The 17461-nt window shown below is 38.2% G+C and overlaps 1 long non-coding RNA gene across 4 annotated transcripts in view; it reads right to left on the reverse strand.

Moving 5' to 3' along the window:
• LOC118535754 (uncharacterized) overlaps positions 1–17461 on the reverse strand; it is a 158123-nt gene that overhangs the window by 87985 nt on the left and 52677 nt on the right. For all 4 annotated transcript variants that reach the window (XR_013449019.1, XR_013449020.1, XR_013449021.1 and 1 more), the window contains one exon: positions 16978–17014. This is a non-coding gene — a long non-coding RNA (uncharacterized LOC118535754). The remainder of the gene's footprint in view (positions 1–16977; positions 17015–17461) is intronic.

Here is a 17461-nt window from a genome sequence, read left to right on the forward strand (position 1 = left end):
GCAAGCCATGATTTATAGCTAAGAGGACAGTTAGTAGAAGTATGGGTGGAAAAGTATATGCTTTAAAACACAAAAAATATTACATAGTAATTAAAACAGTGGTTCTCAAATTGTGGTCCTTTAAAACTTGGAGATCCCAACCCCTTTTCAGGGGCTCCATGGAGTCAAAATAATTTTCTTAATAATTGTAAAATGTTATTTGTCTTTTTCTTTTACTGTGTTGACATTTTGGTGCAAAAATAATAGCGATTAAAATTGCATGTGCAGAGGAGGAGCAAGATGGCAGAGGAGTAGGAGACCTAAATTTCATCTGGTCCCAGGAATTCAGCTAGGTAGGTATCAAACCATTCTGAACACCTACGAACTCAACAGGAGATAGAAGAAAAGAATAGCTGCAACTCTCTGAACAGAAAAGGGACCGCTTTCTGGAAGGTCTCTTCTGATTTGTATAGTGTATATTTTTCTGGGGTCATGGTTACCCTGTTAGCATTTTGTTCTCTCATTCATCTATTCTCATCTGGACAAAATGACAAGATGGAAAAAATCACCTCAAAAAAAAGAACAAGAGGCAGTACCGACTGCCAGGGACCTAATCAATACGGACATTAGTAAGATGTCGGAACTAGAGTTCAGAATGACGATTGTAAAGATACTAGCTGGGCTTGAAAACAGCATGGAAGATACTAGAGAAACTCTGGAGAAATAAAAGACTAAAATCTAACCAAGTCAAAATCAAAAAGGCTATTAATGAGGTGCAATCAAAAATGGAGGCTCTAATGGCTAGGATAAATGAGGCAGAAGAAAGAATTAGTGATATAGAAGACCGAATGATGGAGAATAAAGAAGCTGAGAAAAAGAGAGATAACAACTACTGGATCACGAGGGCAGAATTCGAGAGATAAGCGATACCATAAGACGAAACAACATTAGGATAATTGGGATCCCAGAAGAAGAAGAAAGAGAGAGGGGGGCAGAAGGTATATTGGAGCAAATTATAGCAGAAAACTTCCCTAATTTGGGGAAGGAAATAGGCATCAAAAACCGGGAGGCACAGAGAACCCCCCTCAAAATCAGTAAAAATAGGTCAACACTCCAACATCTAATAGTAAAACTTACAAGTCTCAGAGGCAAAGAGAAAATCCTGAAAGCAGCTTGGGACAAGAGGTCTGTAACCCACAATGGTAGAAACATTAGATTGGCAACAGACCTAATCACAGAGACCTGGCAGGCCAGAAAGGACAGGCAGGATATTTTCAGAGCACTAAATGAGAAAAATATGCAGCCAAGAATACTATATCCAGCTAGGCTGTCATTGAAAATAGAAGGAGAGATAAAAAGCTTCCAGGACAAACAAACACTAAAGGAATTTGCAAACAGAAAACAAGCCCTACAAGAAATATCGAAAGGGGTCCTCTAAGCAAAGAGAGAGCCTAAAAGTAACATAGACCAGAAAGGAACACAGACAATATACAGTAACAGTCACCTTACAGGCAATACAATGGCACTAAATTCATATCTTTCAGTAGTTACCCTGAATAAAAATGGGCTAAATGCCCCAATCAAAAGACAAGGCTATCAGATTGGATAAAAAAACAAGACCCATCAATATGTTGTCTGCAAGAGACTCATTTTAGACCCACAGACACCCCCAGATTTAAAGTGAGGGGGTGGAAAACCATTTACCATGCCAATGGACACCAAAAGAAAGCTGGGGTGGCAATCCTTACATCAGACAAATTAGATTTTAAACCAAAGACTGTAATAAGAGATGAGGAAGGACACTATATCCTACTTAAAGGGTCTATCCAACAAAAAGATCTGACAATTGTAAATATCTATGCCCCTAACATGGGAGCAGCCAATTATATAAGCCAATTAATAACAAAAGCAAAGAAACACATCAACAACAATACAGTAATAGTAGGGGACTTTAACACCCCCCTCTCTGAAATGGACAGATCATCTAATCAAAAGATCAACAAGGAAATAAAGACTTTAAATGACACACTGGACCAAATGGACTTCACAGATATATTCAGAACATTCCATTCCAAAGCAACAGAATACACCTTCTTCTCTAGTGCCCATGGAACATTCTCCAGAATAGATCACATCCTAGGTCACAAATCAGGTCTCAACCGGTACCAAAAGACTGGGATCATTCCCTGCATATTTTCGGACCACAGTGCTTTGAAACTAGAACTCAATCACAAGAAGAAAGTCGGAAAGAATTCAAATACATGGAGGCTAAAGAGCATCCTACTAAAGAATGAATGGGTCAACCAGGAAATTAAAGAAGAATTTTAAAAATCCATGGAAACAAATGAAAATGAAAACACAACTGTTCAAAATCTTTAGGATGCAGCAAAGGCGGTCCTAAGAGGAAAGTATATAGCAATAGAAGCCTATCTCAAGAAACAAGAAAGGTCTCAAGTACACAACCTAACCCTATACCTAAAGGAGCTGGAGAAAGAACAGCAAATAAAGCCTAAACCCAGCAGGAGAAGAGAAATAATAAAGAGCAGAGCAGAAATCAATGAAATAGAAACCAAAAGAACAGTAGAACAGATCAACAAAACTAGGAGCTGGTTCTTTGAAAGAATTAATAAGATTGATAAACCCCTGGCCAGACTTATCCAAAAGAAAAGAGAAAGGACCCAAATAAATAAAATCATGAAAGAGGAGAGATCACAACCAACACCAAAGAAATACAAACAATTATAAGAACATATTATGAGCAACTATATGCCAGCAAATTAGATAATCTGGAAGAAATGGATGCATTCCTAGAGATGTATCAACTACCAAAACTGAACCTGGAAGAAATAGAAAACCTGAACAGACCCATAACCACTGAGGAAATTGAAGCAGTAATCAAAAATCTCCCAACAAGCAAGAGCCCAGGGCCAGATGGCTTCCCAGGGGAATTCTACCAAACATTTAAAGAAGAATTAATACCTATTCTGGAACTGTTCCAAAAAATAGAAATGGAAGGAAAACTTCCAAACTCTTTCTATGAGGCCAGCATTACCTTGATCCCAAAATCAGACACAGACCCCATCAAAAAGGAGAATTACAGACCAATATCCCTGATGAACATGGATGCAAAAATTCTCACCAAAATACTAGCCAATAGGACCCAACAGTACATTAAAAGGATTATTCACCACAACCAAGTGGGATTTATCCCTGGGCTGCAAGGTTGGTTCAACATCCGCAAATCAATCAATGTGATACAATACATTAATAAAAGAAAGAACAAGAACCATAAGATCCTCTCAATAGATGCAGAAAAAGTATTTGACAAAGTACAGCATCCTTTCTTGATTAAAACTCTTCAGAGTACAGGGATAGAGGGTACATACCTCAATATCATAAAAGCCATCTATGAAAAATCCACAGTGAATATCATTCTCAACGGGGAAAACCTGAGAGCTTTCCCCCTAAGGTCAGGAACACGGCAGGGATGTCCACTATCACCACAGCTATTCAACATAGTATTAGAAGCCCTAGGCACAGCAATCAGACAACAAAAAGAAATAAAAGGCATCCGAATCGGCAAAGAAGAAGTCAAACTCTCACTCTTTGCAGATGATATGATACTTTATGTGGAAAACCCAAAAGACTCCACCCCAAAACTGCTAGAACTCATACAGGAATTCAGTAAAGTGGCAGGATATAAAATCAATGCACAGAAATCAGTTGCATTTATATATACCAACAAGACAGAAGAAAGAGAAATTAAGGAGTCAATCCCATTTACAATTGCACCTAAAACCACAGGATACCTAGGAATAAATCTAACCAAAGAGGCAAAGAATCTGTACTCAGAAAACTATAAAATACTCATGAAAAAAATTGAGGAAGACACAAAGAGATGGAAAAACGTTCCATGCTCATGGATTGGAAGAACAAATATTGTGAAGATGTCAATGCTACCTAGAGCAATCTACACATTCAATGCAATCCCCATCAAAATACCATCCACTTTTTTCAAATGGAACAAATAATCCTAAAATTTGTATGGAACCAGAAAAGATCCCGAATAGCCAGAGGAATGTTGAAAAAGAAAAGCAAAGCTGGCAGCATCATAATTCCCGACTTCCAGCTCTATTACAAAGCTGTCATCATCAAGACAGTATGGTACTGGCACAAAAACAGACACATAGATCAATGGAACAGAATAGAGAGCCCAGAAATGGACCCTCAACTCTATGGTCAACTCATCTTTGACAAAGCAGGAAAGAATGTCCAATGGAAAAAAGACAGTCTCTTCAACAAATGGTGTTGGAAAAATTGGACAGCCACATGCAGACGAATGAAACTGGACCATTTCCTTACACCACACACAAAAATAGACTCAAAATGGATGAAAGACCTAAATGTGAGACAGAAGTCCATCAAAATCCTAGAGGAGAACACAGGCAGCAACCTCTTCGACCTCAGCTGCAGCAACATCTTCCTAGAAACATCGCCAAAGGCAAGGGAAGCAAGGGCAAAAATGAACTATTGGGACTTCATCAAGATAAAAAGCTTTTGCACAGCAAAAGAAACAGTCAACAAAAACCAAAAGACAACCGACAGAATGGGAGAAGATATTTGCAAATGACATATCAGATAAAGGGCTAGTATCCAAAATCTATAAAGAACTTACCAAACTCAACACCCAAAGAACAAAGAATCCAATCAAGAAATGGGCAGAAGACATGAACAGACATTTTTCCAAAGAAGACACCCAAATGGCCAACAGACACATGAAAAAGTGCTCAACATCACTCAGCATCAGGGAAATCCAAATCAAAACCTCAATGAGATACTACCTCACGCCAGTCAGAATGGCTAAAATTAACAAGTCAGGAAATGACAGATGTTGGCGAGGATGCAGAGAAAGGGGAACCCTCCTACACTGTTGGTGGGAACGCAAGCTGGTGCAGCCACTCTGGAAAACAGTATGGAGGTTCCTCAAAAAGTTGAAAATAGAGCTACTGTATGACCCAGCAATTGCACTACTGGGTATTTACCCCAGAGATACAAATGTAGTAATCCGAAGGGGTACGTGCACCCTGATGTTTATAGCAGCAATGTGCACAATAGCCAAACTATGGAAAGAGCCAAGATGTCCATCGACAGATGAATGGATAAAGAAGATGTGGTATATATATACAATGAAATATTATGCAGCCATCAAAAAAAAAAAAAAACAACAATGAAATCTTGCCATTTGCCATGACGTGGATGGAACTAGAGGGTATTATGCTAAGCGAAATAAGTCAATCAGAGAAAGACATGTATCATATGATCTCACTGATACGAGGAATTCTTAATCTCAGGAAACAAACTGAGGGTTGCTGGAGTGGTGAGGGGAGGGAGGGATGGGGTGGCTGGGTGATAGACATTGGGGAAGGTATATGCTATGGTGAGTGCTGTGAATTGTGTAAGACTGATGAATCACAGACCTGTAACTCTGAAACGAATAATATATTATATGTTAAAAAAGAAAAAAAAAAAGAAAAAGAAGATAGTAGGAAGGGAAAAATGAAGGGGACAGAAATCGGAGGGGGAGACGAACCATGAGAGACTATGGACTCTGAGAAACAAACTGAGGGTTCTAGAGGGGAGGGGGATGGGGGGGATGGGCTAGCCTGGTGATGGATATTAAAGAGGGCACGTATTGAATGGAGCACTGGGTGTTATACGCAAACAATGAATCATGGAACACTACATCGAAAACTAATGATATAATGTATGGTGATTAACATAACATAATAAAAAAATTTTTTTTTAAATTGCATGTGCTTGGGGCACCTGGCTGGTTCAGTCGGTTGAGCGTCTGACCCTTGATTTCTGCTCAGGTCATGATCTCAGAGTCTTGGGATCAAGCCCACATTGGGCTCCCCACTCAGCAGGGAGTCCGCTTCTCTCCTTCTCCCTCTGCACCCTCCCCCTGCTTGCACTCATGCACATGTGCTCTCTCTCTCTAAAATAAATAAATTTTTTTTCTTAAAAACTGCAGTCCTTTGGCATGAATCAAGGCAGTGGCACCAAATTACACTATACTCGTTGTTATCATAGTCTTCACCACCATACACCTAGAGTTTAAAAAATCCACTTTCACTGAAGACTGTTCTTGATGCTGCGGTAAACACGATTAAATCTCCACCCTTGAGTACTAGGTAATGAAATGAGAAGTACTCAAAAAGTACTTGTTCTTCACACCCTCATAAAATAGTTGGCTCAAGGAAAAATACTTGTGCAATTTAGTTACAGGCTGAACTGGCTGGTTTGTTTTTTTTTCTCATGGAACATCATTTTTACTTCAAAGAATGAGTGACAGAAAATGACAGTTATTCAGACCTAAGCATGAGCAGATTTTTTTCCTAATGTATAAAAGGAGTCTGTCACATTAAGGAAAACAATTGGCAGTATTGTTGCCAAAGATAAAATTCAAGCTTTCAAGCAAAATTTGGAATTTTGGAAAATTCATATCTACCACCATAAACTTTTTAAAAATTTAGGATAATATCAATGGTGATTTTCATGAATATGATTTTTTTATATTATGTAATTAAATATGTCAATATTTGGACTATCAATAAATAAATAATTCAATAAATCAGTATTTTCTACACAACCCAAAAGTAATGTTACAAAATCATACACAGCTAAAAGACCCATTCAAAATGTAAGACAGACCAGTGGAATTTAATGTAGCAGAGTACCAAAACTTCACTGATAGGGTTTCAGATTCCCCAGTGCAACTCACTTATCTGAAAAGGCTACCAAAATACTCTTTTGCCAACTGCATATCTATGGGAGGCCAAGTTTTCTTCATGTATTTTAATCAAAACAACATATCACAACACATTGAATGCAGCAGTAGATGCATAAATCTACCTGCACATGTATATCTTGTATGGATACAATTTCCCTATTTCTCTCATTTGATAAAAGATAATTTAGCTGACTGAAAATTTTATGTTCTTCAGAGAAAAATCTGTTTGGAGCATTTTATATGGAATGATTCTGTGATTTCACAAGAGCTTATATTTAGAAAGAAACAGTGTCCCTAAGCAAATATTTGTGGGGTGATAGATGAGTGGTAGAATTCTACAGATGAGTCTAAGATGTCCCAGAGACTGAGCAGATTTCTAATTGGAAAGGAAAGGGGTCCTTTCTCTTAAACAAAAGCAAAACTAAAACTAAAACAAAACCCATGTTTTTTGTTTTTGCTTTTGTTTGAGGGAAGGGGCATGTCCTGAATCAAGGGTTCTGTGATGTACAAATGTCTCTTTCAAAAGAAAGGGTGCTGGGAGAGAACATCTGGGGGTCTATGTATACGATAATAGAGAATGGGGAAAATGAGAGAGTTTCAAGCAGCGGACATATAAGTTTGAGTTAAGAGCTTTGAGAGAGGAAGTGCCATGTATCCTTCAGCAAAATGATTTTGGGGAAAGGGTCCTGTGATGAGGAATTGCTCCTGTTTTTCTTGCCTCTCCTTTTCTAGTTCACACAATCCTTCTCCCAGATCCCCCACATGTCTTTATTTTTTTTAATTTATTTATTTGGAGATAGAGAGAGAGAGAGAGTGCACATGAGTGCCACGTGAGGGGGGTAGGGGCAGAGGGAGGAGAGAGAGAATCTCAAGCAGACTCCCTATTGAGCATGGAGCCCCACTCAGGGCTCGATCCCAAGACCCTGAGATCATGACCTGAGCCAAAATCAAGAGTTGGATGCATAACCAACTGAGCCACCAAGGCACCCCCCCATGTCTTTAGATGGGAGTATGTTATTGCTGAAAAGCAATAAACATCAATTCCCTGTCTTGGGAAGACCTTGGCTAATAACAAGTCTCATATATATATGAGAATATGAAAAACCATTTTGTGTGATAAAGCAGGAGATGCTCTAAAAATGGACAAAAAATGGTCAATCTAATCATAATTGATGTTAAAAATCGGAGAAATGATAAACATTCTTTACCATTCTGTATTTTTTATGAGCTCTCTGAGGCAGACTGATCCATTAGAAATATTTCTCAGAGGATTTGCAAGATGAAAAGGTCATAAAAAATCCTTCAGTTTCTCTTTATTTTGCCTTTTGAAATACTTGTAAACATTTATATGAGGTTTTCAGGAGATTCAATTTGTAGTCAAGGTCTTTGAAGATAGTCTTCAGTTTCTGCTTCCTTTAAAACTCCAAAATTACACTAACACAGCCTCTTCTGACATGTGGCTATTGGTCTGATTTAAAACTTGCTGGCTTAAACTTGTACATTCAGTCCTATGCAGCCTGAATTCTAAATACAACCCATTTCTCCTTAAGACAAGACTCAATGGAATGTGAATTCTACACAGAATTTCACACAATTTTAAATGTTCACCTTAAATTTACTGCCTAAATTTCTTAAAATAATGGGTTTTTAAATTATATAATTAAGTCACTGGGTCGTTAACTACTACTACACTTAACATGATCAGAGACAACTATTTTCAAATCTCATTTTGGCGCTGCAAAGCTTCCAATGGACTTATTATTTCAACTGGAGTCAATACCCAGTTTCCTGGAAGAACAGCACTTGATGAAAAACTAATTATGCCTCTGACATCAGGCGCCATATTTCCCACCTGGTTTCAAGCTTTCAAATAGAGGCTCAAGGAACCAAGCCTTGGATTTTTTTCCTGGCCCCATAGGAGTGGATTAGAGGCTCCCTGGCTGGGACAGAGCTCTGTGTCTGTGTTTTCTCACCATCCAACTGTTCATCTTGTTCCAGGCCCCTCCTTTGAGTAGTTTTCTGAGATGAACCTGTTTCCCATCTGGCCTGTTCTTCCTGCAGCTTTGACTTGGCTCTCCTTGGACCCCACTTCCTGTCCTGCCTCTGCCAGCCCTCAGAATTGGCCTCCCTGCTAAAGCAATGAGGAGTGGGAACATCAGCATAGGGAAACCACATCCACATCTTTCATTTCCTTCACTTCACATTTGCTCAGTTGCCCAATTGATCACACCCTACAGCAATCACATTTTAGTCTCTTGCCTTCTTTCCAACCCACTATTCTTTCATACTCTTCCTTAAAAATAATGTCCTTGGCCGCTCTTCCCTCCTCTCACCCCTTGTCCACCATCTGTCTTCTGATCTTCTTTCCTCCTAATCTGTCTATGTCTCCTCTTTTTATTTTATGCTCTTCCATTTTTCTCTTCCACTTTTTTTTCTTCTTTTTTCTTCACTTCCTTTTCTGCCACAACCAAAGTATTTACTCCAGTACTTGCCAAGCAACAAGCATTGCCAAATGTGTGGTTTTGAATCAGACAGCCCCTATATTGGAGCTTTCTATCCGGGAAACCAGGTGAGAAAATACCAGATACTCACAATGGTTTCAAATTAGTAAAATTTGCTACAGCATATTATGAAATGATCTTGCACCATTGTCCTAGGTTGCTCTTTGGGGCTCTGTTCTGATTCTCCATGAGAGTCTCACCAACCCTTGATGCCAGCACACAGAACCTGGCCTTATAGTTCTAAGTCCTCATCAGTAACACTGACCAGCCAGAGGAACTGCATCTCGTCAGTCATGCAGACTGTTTCCCTCCTATACGCCTAATATTTGTGTTAGTACTACCCTTGGAAAGTCTGTTTTTCCAAACATTGCAGAACTTTTTAAATGGAAAGTCCCAGCTTAATCATAAAAAAAGAATAGCATTCTAAAATGAGGACATGTTAAGGTATGTAATTCAGTTCTGAAAATCCTTGAGAGAAAAAAATTCATTGTAAATGTTCTGTTAGAAAGTTGTATTTGCATTGTGACAGGGCTATTCCAAAGGATATAATGTATACATGGGTATCCTTAAATATACAGAAATGATTCTGTATTTGTTGTATCATATTGTGAGTGTTTAAGATTTGGCTAGTCATGAGAAATGACCTGTTTAAGGAGCTCAAGAAGCCATGAGTGGCCATGACATTACTTCTGCTGAGGTAATTAGAGCGCCAGCTCTTTAGAAGGAGTAATGCTTCATCCTGAAAAATTACCTGCCACTGAAAATTTCCTTAAACTGTTCCATATTCCATTTCAATTTCTGTATCAGATCTAGTGTAGAATGAGTTTATAGCACCTTAAGCAGAAGTGATAATGAAAATATTTAACAAATATTTAACGTTTGGTGGGGAGTGAGCACTGACTGCTCAGAATGGAAGCCCAACCAATCAGAACAGACACCAAAGTGGTGCCCACCTGCTAGTATCAGCTCCAGTTTTGGAAACCCATAAGCAATGAATCCAAGAAATTGGCTGTGTCAATGTTTTGAATTGCATGTATTTGTAATGTGCCTTTTTCTTGTATAAAAGAAAAAAGTGGTTTGGGTAAGTAGAAATTGGGAAAGCCTGACTTCTTAAAGTAAATTTAAAAATCAAAATTGTAAAATTATACAATTTAAAATTGTAAATTAAATTATCAATCAAGAGTTTCCTACTTAGTAGACGGGGCCGAGTGCAATGCTTGAATAGCATAGGTAAATAGGTACATTAAATGGTGGTATTAGTATTATATCTTTTTATCACCAAAAATTTATCAAGAATTTATTGAAAATCTATGACCACCCTGAGGACCTGTTTAGGTAATTCAGAGACTTCACAATAATATCTGACAATGTGAAAAAAAAAAATCAGTTGAGCACTCACAGAAAGTGATAAAAAGAAGTTGGTGAACCCATAAAGTAGAAGATACCCGTAGATAGGAGACAAAGAAAAGGCAGTAAACTTGGAAATGCTGAATTAAAGGGAAGTAAAAAACAAGCCAAGAAAATTTAGTAGCCTAAAAATATATTTGGTGAAACTGCATAACACTATAGCGAGAAGACAGTCAATAGTTTAGGAACAGGAAACGAAGAACTACAGTGACCCAGTGATTTAGAGCAGTGCTCAGCAAAACTTTCAGTGTCTTCTATTGCTCAGGATAAAAGCAGCCCTTTAAAAAGCCATGCAGGCATGACCTCCAAGAACCTAGGTAGGCCCATGAAGCATGTGGATTCTGAGGCACCTCCTCCACCACACCCATACCCCGGCCTTCGGATTCAGCTAGTTCCAAGAGCCTATGGTTTTCAGTTGGCATCAGATGACAAAAATAAAGTGATGAAACAGGTGGCATAATTTAAAAATAACTATGGCACTTGGGTGGTGCAGTTTGTCGAGCAACTGACTCTTGGTTTTGGCTCAGGTCATGATCTCACGATCATGAGATTGAGCCCCACATAAGGCCCCGTGCTCAGCATGGAGTCTGCTTGAAATTCTCTCTCCCTCTCTCTCTGCCCCTCCTGCTCATGCTCTCTCTAAAATAAATAAATAAAATATTTTAAAAAGAATAAAAAATAAATAACTACAGCTACCAAGAAAGTGAGTGTTGCCCTATGGGAAGAGGAGGGAGAGAGGGAAGAGAGAAAGAATGATTCCTCTCATTTCCACAACCCTGCATTTCACTTACAGGGGGTGGGGAGGTGGTATTCTACAAACCACTTACAGGGGGTGGTTTTGGTTAATTTGGATACACAAATGTATACAAAATAGTCAAATACCTACCTGTTGACAATATTGTTTTTAGCCAATTACATATATATACTTAAGACATGTATTATTAAACCTTTTTTAACTTACCAATGTTGATTTTTTCCACCCTCACATTATATTTAAAAAAATTGAATTCAAATTATTCACCTGTGCCTTTGACATCATCATCTTCGCCCTTATTCAAGTCATTTTTGGAGTCATTGAGTACAGTTTTCCAGAGCACATTGTTGTTACATTTTATAAGTATGACTTTGACTGTGAAATATTCATTCCAAGCCATGAATAACCATTCACAGAATATTGTCAGCTAACTTTTTCATTCATCTTAGAGTTGCATGTTCTTGATCTCTAAACATTACCACTCAATGTATGAATCTTTAGAAAAATATGTTAAATATTGAGTAAATACAAAATATTTATAACACCTGTTGGAGTTATAACTACTCTAAGTCTAAAAAAAATGTCATACATCCTACACTTAGCATAAGAAATGAGCATTCCCTTGCCTTTTGGAGCCCTCTGAGGGCTAACTAATCTCACTGTCCTTCCTCCTTACTCACTCCACTCCCATTGGTATTTCACCCTTTTAAAGTTTGTGCTTGTCATTACCTTACTTTTAGTTCTGGTTTTAGCACTATGATTTTATCCTTGTACACATATGGTTTCATTTTGCACATCTTTTATTTCTTTAAAAATGAAATAATGCATATTCTACAACTTGTGCTTTGGGCATGATATTGTATTTCTAAGATTCATCCATGTTGAATGCACACGACTATAGGTCATTTATTTTCATTATTGCAGCATTCTATTGGTTGACAAGTATGTATTCATCCTTCCTCCTTGATGGATATTTAGGTTGTTTCCAGGTTTTGCCACTACAAACAATGCTTCTATGAATATTATTTTGATGTCTCAGTGACCATTTAAGAGATTTTTCCTAGGGTGTTTTATTGGCTTGAGTACAGGTGCAGAGAACAGAATCTATTCTATATAATCTAAATATAAAGGATCTATTACAAAGTATGAAACAGATAAGTTAAACTTCCTATTACAACTCACAGCTATAAAAAAAGAATGGAGATTACTTCTATATACTAGTATGAAGTGATTATCAAAATATAATCCTAGCTGGAAAAAAACAAGATGGGGAAGAATATACATTGTATTTATCTAAGAAAAGGAGAAGAAAGAAAGAAAGAAAGAAAGAAAGAAAGAAAGAAAGAAAGAAAGAAAGAAAGAAAGAGAAAGATTCTCACATGCACACTTTTACTTTTAAAGGATAACTTATAAAATACATCAAAGTATTGCCTATAGAGAGAGAAGAGCCAGAGACAGACACTTGAGTTTTCTGAACAACATGTGTTTTAGACTTGACTTTGGAATCATGTAAATATTTTACATAACTTTAAAACAAATCAAAATGAAAATAAAGCAATCCCTAAATATTAAAAGCAAAATGCTCAAATGAAGTCATCTGTTTATCAAACTGATGACAAACATGGAGAGACATTATTTCAAATAATTTTAAAAAGCAGTACTTTGACCATACATCAAATCACTCATGAGACACCTTGAAGAAGCTCTCACTGGCCAAAGATGTGGCAATTTGGCCAAAAATAAAAATAATAATACATAAATTATATTAAGGTATAGGTATATTAAGGTATTAGGAAAAACTTCCTTACCCTAGCAGATGAAGAGATGGTTCAGCACCAAGGACAGGGGCACCCATGACTGTCCAGGCTTACTTCCCTCTGTCTCCTCCCCATCAATATTTTAGTCATGCCATGCCTGTGTTTCATAAGTTAAAAGCTCCTCCTCACTGCTGAGTTTATCTCTATTATACTTGTCACCTTATATTAAAATTACTTGTTTATATATCTTCTCAACCACACTTAACGGTACTCTTCTCAGCCTCACTTAGCACAATTCCTGGGGCATAGTAGACTCAGTAATTTGTAGATGAGTTAATGAAAAATGACCCAATAAATCAACAAATAGCTTTCAAAAAAGAGTAAAATCCAAGGACACGCTTAAACAAAAACAAGTATGCAAAGAAACAAAAGTCATATATTTGTTATTATTCCTTCAGATATCAGTTCTCAATCTTAGCTGTGCATCAGAAAAATCTGTAGAGATTATCAAATATGCAAAATCCAAGATACTACTCCAGAAATGTAGAATGAAAATCCTGAGAGGTGGCATTGTCACATGTATGAGGACAGGTGATTTCCAAAGGCATGAAATAATTCTTCTACACATACCTCTAAGTGCTGCTATATCCCTAGAGGGGGAATTATCATCTGGAAGTGGGAGAAAGCTCCAGCTGCTATCATTTATATGAGCAGCAGGACCCAATCTTTTCAGCTAGCTGTAACAGAAATCAGCAGAAATTGTGTCTTCATGCTGACATCTGCTGGTCTCCCACTTATGATGTAATAATGCAGGTAAAGTTATTCTTTCAGGTTCTCTCCTTTCCATCTGCAACCTATAAATAAACAGTGCTAAGAACCATTTCACTTCCCAGGTGGTGCCAGTAGCACAGAACCAGTCCACTCTGCTTCAACTAGAGAAGCAAAGAAAAGTCAACAACAGTACAGTGGACATGAGAGAAAACATGTTTCAGGTTTTGATTGTCTTCCTTTTTTTTTTGAAGATTTTATTTATTTATTTTAGAGTGAGAGAGAGAGCAAGAGTGGGAGTGGAGCAGAGGGAGAGCGACAAGCAGACTCCGCACTGAGCATAGAGCCCGACATGAGGCTCCAGTCCACAACCCTGAGTTCATGACCTGAATTGAAATCAAGAGTTGGAGGCTCAACTGACTGAGGCACCCAAGTGCCCCTGATTTTCTTCCTTTTAATGAACTTCACCTCTCAGATTATGTTTGTAAAACTAGCTGCAAAAATTTTCTTAAAATATAAATGTGAAATATATTTCATTAAAACTTGAAAGCTCCTACATTTGTAAGTAACTTGAACTACCAAGCACATTCATATCTCAGTTAAGGCCATTTAATATTTTTCTCTTTTTGTCTAGAAACAGGTTATTTGAATTTTAAATACCCACATAGAGGGCTTTATGCCAGATTTTCCAAAGATCTGGAAATATTTATTAACTGAACTTAATTATTCATTTCAGGAAAATCACTTATGGGTCTTTCACTAAATCTACTATTAGAGCATTTGACCTAATCCTGCTCTCAAGGAGTTTATGCTCTACTTAAAGAATGCAGGGTTCCCTTCAAATGATGTAAATGAAGACTCTGGCCATCCTCTTCATCACTCTTCTGTCATACCTGGGTTTCTCCTTTTATAACATAACTCTCCTGATCAAAAAACAACTCACATGGGGACACCTGGGTGGCTCAGTCAGTTAGGCGTCTGCCTTTGGCTTAGGTCATGATCCCAGGGTCTGGGGATTGAGTCCCGCATCGGGCTCCCTGCTCCATGGAGGGCCTGTTTCTCCCTCTGCCTCTCTCTCTGTCTCTCATGAATAAATAAAAAAAAAAACCTCACATGACAAAACTGTGAGCCTAATATTTTTATTGATTTATTAGCTATGATGTCCAAAACTTATGAATCATATTAATATATGGCAATGAGAGTTGTTCTACTGCAGGAAAATATTCAAACTCTAAAAATTATAATCAGTTTAAAAGGATAAGATTAGGGGCCCCTGGGTGGCTCAGTTGGTTATATGGCTGCCTTCAGCTCAGGTCATGATCCTGGAGTCCAGGGATGGAGCCCTACATCAGGATCCCTGCTCACGGGGAGTTTCTTCTCCTCATGCTCTCTCTCATGAGCGTGCACTCTCTCTCTCTCTCAAATAAATAAATAAAATCTTTTTTAAAAATAAAATTAAATAAATGGATAAATTAAATGATACACTGAAACCTTCAGTGTATTTGAAGCCACTCAGGAAAATATAAAAATTGTTTAAAAATAGTGTATCTCCCCACCTGGTGCTGGCTGTAGGCTCTACAGTCACTGAGTTCCATCGTAGCATGGTCCTCATGGTGCCTGAGCCCACAATTTTGGACACCAGTGGGGACCTGGGCAAGCTGGTGGAGGTAGGTGTGGAACGTGAGGACCACAGCTTCGGGAAAACAGAATATGCTGCCAGCAATTCCATGTTTGACCAGATCACCTCCTGTTTGAACCACTCAGAGGAGAATGACCACCTCCACACCTTCCCAGGAGCTGCTTGATTTCAACTGGTAGACATGCCCTGAGTTCCAGCAGCAGCTTGGGGAGGTTTCTGCAATGCCCAGTTCCTAGGCTCTGGAAGCACCCAACCAGCCCCAACCCTGCCTCCCTGGGCAAGGCTCTGGTCTGGGCTCTGACCACCTGGCTTAGATAACTTCTCAAGGTCCCCTGGTAGGTCTACCTACCTGGCCAACCCTTCTGCTACTCCCCTTAGCATGCCTGGGCCAGCCCCCACACCCAACATCCCTTCCTGGGGTCAGGTGTGAGCCTGCGACCCACCCACCTTGCCTGCCTGCCCAATTCCAGGACACTCCCCACTCTGCCCAGGCCTCGAGCATCCACATTAAATGGGTCTCCAAGACAAAAAAAAAAAAAAAAAAAGTATGTCTCCTTCAGTTAATATGAAATGTATATATTTTCTTCCTTTAAAAGTAAAAATAAGATTTCTACATTCCTGATCTTTTTAGAAGGTTTAACCTCCAAAATATAACAAAAACATTAGTTATGATACTTCTGTTGTTCAAGGAAGAAAACTATCTCTTTAAATACAACTAGAATCAATATTTAGAGTAATACTATGGCTTCCTATTCCTGATTTGTCAAACTAGAAGTTGTAGAAGAAAGACACAGTGTTAAAGATACAGTGAAAATGAGAAAACCATTACAAATCATCTACAGATGAACATAAACCCTATAACTAAACACTCTTTGGTGTGAATTAGAGAGAAGTTATTTAAAGCATGATCCAGAATTGTGTCTGTACTGATTTATGTCTTGAGAGTTTAAAATGTAAGGCACTACAAGAGTAATGCATGTAAGAAATAGTGTTCTCTTGTATTAAGAAAGGCGTCTATATTTACCAAAACTCAAAAACTTAGTAACTTAATCCAAAATACTACCTTCATTCCATCAACAGTCCTTTTATCTTCAGACTGGTAATGTATTTTCCAACCAGCTGTTTTTTGTACCTGGACCTGAGGCCATGTTCATACCCAGACCTGTATTTTTCACCTTAACAAATTGTTTGAAACCTTGCCCCTTTAACATTTAAGTCAGAGATAGGTAAGTTCTGCTACACATTTCTCAGAAAGCGTCTTTCTCTGGGAAGGACAGAGGTTGTCTGAATCCTTTCTTAAAGACTCTCTTGAAGTAGTATTGTCTTGTACAACAAACAATAGACTGGGAATCAGGAAAAACATGTTCTGAGCAACCTACCTATCCTCTTTGGGCTTCAGACATTTTTAGTAGCTTCCTGTAAAAAAAAAAAAAAAATGTTTTTTTAAATTTAACATAGTAAAATGGCTACATTGCTGTCCAAAGTATTGAGATTTGTACCAGCAATCAGTTTATTGCCTCTCAGTTCCAAATCCACCATTTTTTTAACTTAAAAAATTGTAACATTTTATTGAGATACAATTCACATGCCATACAATTTACCCACTTACCATATACAATTCAACGGTTTTGAGAATATTCATAGAATTGTGTGATCATCACCACAATCAGTTTTAGAACATTCTCATCTCCCCACAAAGAAACTCTTTCCAGGGACACCTGGGTGGCTCAGTTGGTTGGGCATCCAGCTTTTGATTTCAGCTCAGGTCATGATATCAGGGTGGTGAGACTGAGCCCCACATTGGGCTCTGCAGTCAGTGCAGAATCTGCTTGAGATTCTCTCTCTCCCTCTCCGTCTGCCCCT

The sequence above is a fragment of the Halichoerus grypus genome, chromosome 6 (genome assembly GCF_964656455.1).
Source record: "Halichoerus grypus chromosome 6, mHalGry1.hap1.1, whole genome shotgun sequence".
Lineage (NCBI taxonomy): Eukaryota > Metazoa > Chordata > Mammalia > Carnivora > Phocidae > Halichoerus > Halichoerus grypus.